General features: G+C 32.8%; 1 pseudogene; it reads left to right on the top strand.

Moving 5' to 3' along the window:
* LOC142537608 (uncharacterized) overlaps window positions 1–10,374 on the top strand; it is a 12,599-nt pseudogene extending 2,225 nt beyond the window's left edge.
* The last annotated feature ends 497 nt before the right edge of the window (window positions 10,375–10,871 follow it).

Genomic DNA, 10,871 nt, shown 5'->3' with positions numbered 1-10,871 from the left:
GGTCACCATTCCTTGTAAGTCTGCATTCCTCAGGAGTACAGTCAGTCGGAGCCTCAACAGGGGCGATTCAGTAAGTGTATGCTATCCTTTCCAAATTCAAGATGATTTTTAAGTTTCTTAGCCAGTTGAGGTAATTAGGTCCAGTTAATATGTAAGGCCCGAGAATTTGATTACCGTAATCAGAAATGATTTGGTGATAATTAATATGATTATAAACGGAACGGATCGGATCGGGAGAGCCGAAAGAAGATTTGACATTATGTGTGAAGAATAGGCTTTGCGCACATGCGCGACGTAGTTGGGCGCACATGCGCGAAGAAGACAGAACCATGCGCGCACCTGCGCGATTTGAATGCGCGCACATCGCGACATGTCCAGAACCTGCGGCGCATATGCGCGAGTAGATACGCGACATGCGCGACATGGCCAGAATCTTCGGCGCATCTGCGCGAGTAGATACGCATATGCGTGAGAGGCAGAAATGCAGAAGTGCCGGGCAGAACATCCGGCGCATATGCGCGGCTTTGTGCGCGCATATGCGCGCGGCATGCAGAATGGAAAAATGCCACTTGGTCTCTTGAATGCAACGTGTATATATATGTATATATAAGGAACAAACCTTGATTCCTCACCATTTAGATCAGGAAGGAGACGAGAACTTTGGGAGCAATTCTTCAAGCAAAGAATTAGTGATCACGAAGAAACCGCCCGTTAGATTTTCAATCCGACTTCAGCACCGAGTTCCTATCAACGCAGGCACAACAGGACGTAATTTTGTTACGTTTAGACATGATTTGAAATTATGATATTGTCAGAATTGAATATGAATCAGATATAGTGTTTCTGCTACAGTAGACATTGTATAATTGAAGTCAGATTAAAGAATAGACTGTTTATACAATTGTTATGATTATCGAAAGATATTGATTGGGATTTGATATCAGAGTTCTGTTGTTACTGATCTTAAGTGTACAGATATTGTGATTATGAATTGTACTGATACTGATTATGAATTCTGATATTATATCTGTGATGTTGAGATTGATGGGGATATCGAAACTGTATTGTTATGCGGTCGAAACATCAGTTGATTTAGAGTAATCAGATTCAGTAATGATTTCGATGATATCGTTGATATGAATTAGATTGTACCTTGTTCAGATATGGATCAGATTATATACTGATTTGAGTATTGATCAGAACATGTTTTGAATCGAATTATATACTGATATTTTATTTATACGATTGTCATTGCCAGACTGGGTATGGACAGATTGGAATACAAGACTTCGTCTTCGTCAGACCGGGAAGACAAAGGTATAATTCATGTTTTGTTTTGGGAAGACACAACTCAAATGAGATTCAATTTGAGTTTCCCAACAAAATAACATACTAAATTGTTGTTTAGATTTTGTTATGATTATGCTTTGTTTATAGATTTATATTCAAGCATTTAAGATAGAAGAGTCATTGGCAGATTTGCCAAATTTCTAGATGTTCGGTGGTATCGACGCATAGGATCAGATTTCCTCCGATTGTAGACATTCGATACAGACAGGACCGAAGTCTAGGAATAAGACGTACCGTCACCCCGATTGGGAGGGTAGGTGACAGACAGTGATGTCTTATTCACACCGGGATCCCTAGAGTTAGAGTCGAGTCGAGTCAAGATATGAATTGATTTGAGTTGCATGCTTATTTTATTTTGGTTTCAGAGATTATGGAACCCATTGATACTGCACGCTTATTTTGATTTGGTTTCATAGACTATGAAACCTATTGTTATTGATTTTATGCATGATAATATGCTTTATGATTTATATTGTGTATATGCATGTCTACCATGTTTTATACTGGATTTATTCTCACCGGAGTATCCGGCTGTTGTTTTTTTTGTATGTGTGCATGACAACAGGTGGGACAGGATCGGGGTCAAGAAGATGATGAGAGAAGACGAGTTTAGAGTGGTGATTCCGACTTATTGTAGACTTGGTTTAACTTGTAATTTAGTAGTTGAACTTTAGACTAGTTTGAATAATTGTTGTACATTATTGTACTTATATACTAGATGTATATTAGTTACATTCCACTACGCTCCGGACTTGTGTTTTAAAAGAAAAATTTTTAGACCCTGTTTAGTTTAATTGATAATTAAATCCCAAAGATGATTAAGAAAATGATTAGCGTCCGGGTCCCCACATAATACGTGTTTGTCGAGTATTGCAGATAGCGGATTGCGAATCGAAGACATTGTCAAAAATTGTACTGAAAAGTAAAACAGATAAGTGTTGATGACTATTTTAAAATATTTAGTAAGATATAAAGTATTAAATTTTACTTTATAAATGTTTACTCCCACTGTTTTTACATCTTTCACTACCCTCTAGTGAAAATGGGAAACTCCTTTCCTCAGTAGGTACGCAAGGTCCAATTAGCGAATTATGATCCCGAATAATATCGGCCAATCAATATTCCTAAAAGGTAGTTTCCAATTGCATCACTATGCAACCCTCTACGTAAACTTTTGTCTCACGTTTGATTAGGACTAAATAATATGACGTCGTTCATCTTTACGTGTCAAGCCTTACCCATCGATTTTGAACCTTAATGGACGGTCGCCATGAGTCCCCTCAATAATATGAGCCGAAATCATGGGAGTTCCACGTAGTTCACATCACCATGTCAATGGATGTCACAGCTTTCCGGTGTCCAGTGCCCCCCCAATAATATGAGCCGAGCCCCGAACACGGGTAGCGTTTATCATGCACCCATTGTCGATGGAAGACATGGAAATTATAAACAACTTTATAATTCCCCTTTTCGGGCTTGATATTAATTTTGAATCTTATTCAAAATGAGGGTTTTTAATTTTGAAAGGTCTCATCATTAATTTATTTAAAAGCTCGCCATGTTTGATCGTATGTTTGCCGGATTCATGCAACTTTGTATTATCATAATAATAACGCACATACTCATTGTTTATAACATATTATGCATTTATTATAAACAATAAACATAACAAGGATGATCAATCGCCCAATACTAATGGCCCGTGTGAGCTAAACACGGGCCAAGTCCAATCCTCCTGGTAAATGTATGGGGATTGCAAATGCAACTATTACATAAGCTTCCAATATTTACATTCTTCGATCTTCATAATCATCAAGGCCACCATCTTCCAATCCTTGATCTCTACTATACAAATATTTACAAATAAATATCATGGCAAATAGGAACATCTCCAATGGGGTGGGAACGGGACATAAACCAAGCCCACTTTAAATTTGATAATTATTACAATCATTCAACACAAAATATCCTAGCATACACCTAGCAAATTGGGCTTGGAGTTTTGATCATCCTTCACGTATAATATCACATATTATACACCATCAATTAATTATCACAATAATTAATTGATCCAATATTATATATCTTGATCCAATCACTAACCGCCACGATTATAAACTAAATTAACAAAGAATACAAACTCCTTTGTGTACTTTTTCATTTAATTTATTTATAACCGAATTACTTGTAAATCACGATTTACTACAAATAATTAAAGTCCAACTTCAATTATTTATTTTATGAGATAATATGTACAAATTTTATGGATTTAAACTTAAGGGCCCAAAAAATTATTTTTCACCAAAAACATTTTGGCCCATTTAAATTTGATAAACATAAAAATTGTACATTAATTAAATGTTTTATAAAATAAATATATAGTTTTTGTTTTATTAAATGTTTAAATATTATATGTTTTATAATAATTGTATAAAATATAAGTTGTTGTGTAATTATAAGTTTTTACTATTTTTTACAGGTTCGATAAAACAAGAATAAACTTCGCGTTGCAAATGGGATTAAGATGATTCTTGGACCTGTAGAAAATTGATGTCAATATCTACAATATTGGTGACAAGCATGAGATAAAATCGTCTCACAATTGGGATGAAATTAAGCAACAAATAAATTTACCAAAGGAGTGGCAGTTAGTTTACCATGCTCAAATATTTTGACCATATCTCTCAAATTACTTGGTCAAATGGTTTGAAAAAAAATACCACAACTAGACAACTCAATTATCCACATGTTTTTTTTTATGTGAAGAAGCCAATTTGGAGAAGAAGATTTTCAAAAGTGATGTGTAATATAATATAATATCTTTGAACACCAATGAAGACTTATGTGTAAAAAAATAATATTTTATTTGTGGTTGTTCTCCCCAAATTTGGCTATAAATAGGAGTGCATTGTAATGAATTGAGATATCCCTCATTCTATGAACAAACCTTTGAGTTCATAATATTTTTCTTTATATTTTTCCTTTATTTCTTCATTTAAATATAATTATCATGTTAATTTCATATTCAAAGTTTTACACTTTGAATAATGAATAGCTAACTTCCTAAAGTTGAGATGAAAAGGTGAAACTCTTGGCATGATAATAAAGTTACTAAAAGGTAAGAATCTATGTTTTATATTATTTAATCATTATTTATTGTTTATGTTATATTTATTTCTTTAAGCATTTTTATACCCTATTTATAAGTAAGAGTTTGATTTATTGTTCTTGGAACCATTTAAATGTTAGTTTGGTATTACCAATCATTTAAAGTGGATGTTGGATTTATTATATATGAATATATTATAATATTAAATTACTTGGAACCATTTAAATGTTTGTTTGGTTTTACCAACCATTTAAAGTGGGAACCTTGATTTACTATATAAAAATATATCATAATATAATTTCTTGGTACCATTTAAATGTTAGTTTGGTTTTACCAACCATTTAAGTGGGAACCTTGATTTAGTGTTTACAAATATATGTATAGCACAATAAATACTTGACAAAATTTATAAGTTTTGGTATATATTATATACTTATAAGATAATAATTTATAACATAATATAAATATGATTATTTATTATGTTAAAAACCATTTATTAAGTGGATTTTCAATAATGTTCGTTAATGTTAACTTTATTAAAATACCGAGAGTGGATCATTTAATCTCAACTACTTAAATTAAAATTTGAACAATTAAAAATTACCAATTAAAGATTCAAACAACTAAAAGAAAAAATAAATAAAAGACATTGTAGTAGACTTGTAATTACCTTAGCTTCCTCGTGGATACGATATTCGAACTCATCGAATTATACTACTTGTGGACAACCTGCTCTTGGGAGTGCAACAATCAAAGTCGCAACAAGTTTTTGGCGCCGTTGCCGGGGAAGTATAATTTAATTTCAAGTCTATTTAATTTTGTTTATAGTTTATTTTCTTTATTTGAATTTTTATTGCTTTTGTGTGTTTTTATTCTTTTGCATTTGCATTTGCATGAGCATTTGGTCACGTACACTTAGTGGTCGACTCATTCGAAATAACCCTTTATTTTTACAAAAACATGGCGAAAGAACCCATCCAAGAAAATGAAGATGAAATTCAATCTCAACATGATCATGATAGACGAAGAACACTTAGAGATCACATGAATCCTACACGTACTAGTGAACCTTCATGTCTAGTTTTTCCCCCTGATGCATCTCATTTCAATTTTAAGCCTGATATTATCCAACTTTTACCCAATTTTCATGGCTTAGATTCTGAAAAATACATACATGCATTTACGAGAGTTTGAAGAAGTGTGCAACACATATAATGATCTAAATTGTAGCATGAACACCATTCGACTTAAGCTTTTTCCTTTTTCTTTAAAAGATATAGCTAAAACTTGGCTACAAAATCTTAGATCGGGATCCATTCGAACTTGGGATGAATTGCAACAACAATTTTTGAAAAAGTTTTTTTCCATCTCATAGAACAAATTCTTTCAAAAGGCAAATCATCACTTTCACTCAAAAACAAGGAGGAACTTTTTATCAGTGTTGGGATAGATACAAAGAATTGCTTAATCTTTGTCCACATCATGGTTTTGAAATTTAGAGAGTTGTTTCTCAATTTTGTGAAGGCTTAACACCTAAAAATATGCAAATGATTGAATTTATGTGTAATGGAACATTTGAAGATAAAGATCCAAAACGAGGCAATTGAGTATCTCGATTCATTAGCTGAAAATGCTCAAAATTGAGACACTATAGGTACAATCGAACCATCAAACAAGATTCAATCTCCCACATCTGGTGGAGGTATGTACACTCTCAAAGATGAACATGATCTTCAAGCTAGATTTACCTCTTTGGCAAGAAAATTTGAGGCACTTGAATTGAAAAAGAATGGTCAATTAAATCTGTTCAAGAAATTGTGTGTCACATCTGTGATATAAGTGATCATTTTACAAAAAATTGTCCCACTTTGCTCTCTTTTAAAGAATGTCTCCATGAACAAGCCAATGTTTTGAACAATTTCAAAAGGCCAAATTTTGAACCATTTTCTCAAAATTACAATCCAGGTTGGCGAAATCATCCAAATTTTAGTTGGAGGAATGATAATGCTGCACAATTTTCACAACCAAATTTCCAAAATCAACAAAATTTTCAAAATTATGCACCTTATGTTCCTCCACCTAAAAGAAATTTGGAAGATACATTGAATTCTTTCATTGCAAAGCAAGAGTCTATCAATACTCAAACTGCTCAAACCATGACAGATTTGAAAGATACTCTTGCTAAATTTGCATCTGCACTTAATGTTCATGAAAAAGGTAAATTTCCTTCACAACCTCTGCCTAATCCCAAGGATCATCATTCACAAACTGGAACTTCTGGAACCCAACCGATGGATCAGGTAAAATCTGTTATTACCCTTCGAAGTGGTAAGGTTGTGGAAAAATCCATTCTTGAACCTTGTGAAGATGATGATAAATCAACTCCAAAGGGTAAGGAAGTGGAACCCATAACTTGCGAAGAGGAGATTCAACAGACAGTGTCACCACCATTCCCTCATGCATTGAAAAATACAAAAAAATCAAATTTGAATTCTGATATATATGATATTTTTAAACAAGTAAAAGTTAATATTCCTTTATTAGATGCAATAAAACAGGTACCATCATATGCCAAATTTTTGAATGACTTGTGCACTGTGAAAAGAAAATTGAATGTGAAAAAAAAAGCATTTTTAGCCGAACAAGTAAGTGCAATCATTCAAAATAATAATACTTTGAAATACAAAGACCCTGGTTGTCCTACTATTTCATGTATTATTGTAGAACGAAAGATTAAAAAATCCTTACTTGATCTTTGAGCTAGTGTGAATTTACTTCCATATTCAGTTTATCAAGAACTCAATCTAGGCAAGTTAAAATCTACTTTGGTAAAACTTTTACTTGCCGATAGATCTGTTAAGGTGCCAAGTTGTATGGTAGAAGACGTATTGGTCCAAGTTGATAACTTTGTATATCCTGTCGATTTCATATTTTTAGATACACAACCTATCGAAGCTTGTAATGCAATTCCTGTAATTCTGGGTCGTCCATTTTTAGCAACTTCTAATGCTCTTATAAATTGCAGGAATGGAATAATGAAGTTGTCATTTGGTAACATGACCTTGGAGCTCAATGTTTTTAATCATTGTAAGCAACCACATGACAAAGGAGATGAAAGTGAAGATGAAAATCTTATTGAAACTCTTGTGGAAGAAAACATTCAAGAAGGGAGTACTCGTGATCAATTAGATATTTGTTCAATTGAAATTGTTAAAGAAAATATTGAAATTGATCTTGATGATTTTATCAGGTATCACTCGTTACCAGGATCAGAGAAAGAATTTGATGCAAAATATGAGAACAAAAACGAACCACCCATATTGGAGTTAAAACCCTTGCCAAAAGAATTGAAGTATGCATTTCTTAGAGAAGATGAAACATATCCGGTGGTAATTTCTTCCAAACTAGAAAGTGATCAAGAAGGTAAATTAGTTGATATGCTTAAAAGACATAAAAATGCAATTGGTTGGACACTAAAAGATCTCAAGGGCATTAATCCATTAATTTGCACACACAAAATTCATTTAGAAGAAAATGCTAAAACATCCCAACAACCACAAAGGAGATTAAATCCACACATGAAAGATGTTGTGAAAACTGAAGTTCTCAAACCACTTGATGTTGGGATTATCTACCTTATTTCTGATAGTAAGTGGATAAGCCCAACACAAGTAGTTCCAAAAAAAATCTGGCATCACAGTGATAAAAAATAAAAAAGATGAATTGTTAACAAGTCGAGTCCCATCTAGTTGGCGGATGTGTATTGATTATAGAAAACTAAATGACGCCACTAGAAAAGATCATTTTCCATTACCATTTTTGGATAAAATTTTAGAAAGTGTAGCAGGTCATCCATACTACTGTTTTCTTGATGAATATTCAAGTTATTATCAAATTCCAATTGCACTTGAAGATCAAGATAAAACTACATTCTCATGTCCTTTTGGAACATTTGCATTTAGAAGGATGCCATTTGGATTATGCAATGCCCCAGCAACATTTAAAGATGTATGCTAAGTATTTTTTGCGACATGGTTGAAAATTGTTTGGAAATTTTCATGGATGATTTAACTGTCTTTGGGAATACATTTGATAATTGTCTTGAAAATTTGGAAAAAGTTTTAAAAAGATGCAAAGAAAAAGATCTTATTTTAAATTGGAAAAAATGTCATTACATGATTACTTCTGGAATTGTTTTGGGACATGTCGTGTCATCTCATGGAATTGAAGTTGATAAAGCAAAGTTGATGTCATTGCCAATTTACCCTCTCCAAAACCATTAAAGAAATTCGCTCATTTTTGGGACATGCTGGATTTTATAGGAGGTTTATAAAGGACTTTAGTTTAATCTCTAATCCCATTTGTAACCTCTTAACAATAGACACTGCATTTGAATGGACTCAAGAATGTCAAAATGCTTTTGATAAAATCATACGACATTTAACATCAGCTCCTATCATGCAACCTCCTGATTGGTCTTTACCATTTGAAATCATGTGCGATGCGAGTGATTATGCAGTCGGTGCAGTATTGGGTCAAGAAGAAACGGTAAGCCTTATGTGATATATTATGCAAGTAGAACTTTAAACAATGCTCAAATGAATTACTCCACAACTGAAAAAGAACTACTTGCTGTAATATTTGCATTAGATAAATTTCGTTCTTATTTGATTGGATCAACGACTATTGTGTTTACTGATCATTCTGCTATTAGATATTTGTTGACCAAACAGGATTCAAAGCCACGACTGATACGATGGATTTTGTTGCTCCAAGAATTTGACATTGTGATCAAAGATAAAAAAGGAACCGAGAATATCGTAGCCGATCATTTATCGAGACTAGTATCAGGATCATCTTGTGAAATGACACCAATTAACGATAATTTTCCTGATGAACATTTATTTTCAATTACTACTACATCTTGGTTTGCTAACATAGTAAATTTTCTTGTGACAGGAAAAATGCCACCGCAATGGAGTTCTCAAGATAAAAGAAAATTTTTGAATGAGGTAAAAAACTTTTATTGGGATGATCCGTATCTGTTCAAGTATTTTCCGGATCAAATTTTTCGACGTTGCATACCCGACAATGAGGTAAGTAGTGTCATTAAATATTGTCATTCAGAAGCATGCGGAGGACATTTTTCTTCAAAGAAAACAGCTGCAAAAATCTTGCAGTGTGGATTTTATTGGCCCACTTTGTTTAAAGACATCCACGAAATCTTCAAGATCTGTGAAAATTGTCAAAAATTGGGTGCGATGTCAAAAAGAAACATGATGCCTTTGAATCCTATTATAGAAATTGAAATCTTTGATTGTTGGGAAATAGATTTTATGGGACCTTTTCCAGAGTCGTTTGGATATTTGTATATTTTAGTTGCAGTTGATTATGTTTTCAAATGGATAGAGGCAATTCCATGTCGAACAAATGATCATAAAATCGTCATCAAATTTTTAAAAGAAAATATTTTTAGTAGATTTGGAATTCCTCGAGCCATGATAAGTGATGGGGGAACTCACTTTGTTAATAAACCATTTGCTTCATTAATGAAAAAATATGGTATTACTCATAAAGTAACTACTCCTTATCATCCTCAAACAAATGGACAAGTTGAATTAGCTAATCGGGAGATAAAGCAAATTTTGGAAAAAACTGTTAACTCAAATAGAAAAGATTGGTCTCTGCGACTTAATGATGCACTTTGGGCATATCGAACAGCTTTTAAAACATCATTGAATATGTCTCCCTATAGGTTGGTTTATGAAAAACATTGTCATTTGCCTGTGGAATTGGAACATAAAGCTTATTGGGCGATCAAAACTTTAAATTCAAGCATGGATGATGCCAACAAATTGCGTAAATTGCAACTTAATGAACTTGATGAACTCAGAAATGACGCGTATGAGAATTGAAGGATTTATAAAGCAAAAATCAAATCATTTCATGATAAAACAATTCTTAGAAAATCTTTTGAGATCGGTAAAAAAGTTTTGCTTTATAATTCTCGACTTCACATATTCCCAGGAAAATTACGATCAAGATGGACATGCCCATATTTTGTAAAGCATGTGTATACTTATGGAGCTGTGGATATTGAAAATCCTAAAAATGGTGATATTTTTAAAGTAAATGGACAAATGCTTAAACCATTTTTAGAAAATGAAATCTTTCAAGAAGAGTTTATTTCCCTTTCTGATCCTTGATTTTTTTATTTATTTTTTATTTTTTTTGGTGTTGCATTTAAGTTTGTTTGTTTTTATTTCAGGTTTTCTTAATATTTTTATTTTCCCGGTTAAATGGCGGATAACGGTACTCCGTGACTCTCATAGTCGGTTAAATCAGTTTCCCACAATTGCTGATACAAAAATAAAAAAAAATAATTTCTTTTCTTTTCAAAATGGATGAAATT

Source organism: Primulina tabacum, chromosome 2, assembly GCF_025594145.1.
Source record: "Primulina tabacum isolate GXHZ01 chromosome 2, ASM2559414v2, whole genome shotgun sequence".
In the NCBI taxonomy this organism is placed as follows: domain Eukaryota; kingdom Viridiplantae; phylum Streptophyta; class Magnoliopsida; order Lamiales; family Gesneriaceae; genus Primulina; species Primulina tabacum.
This window is presented reverse-complemented; position numbering and strand designations above follow the sequence as displayed.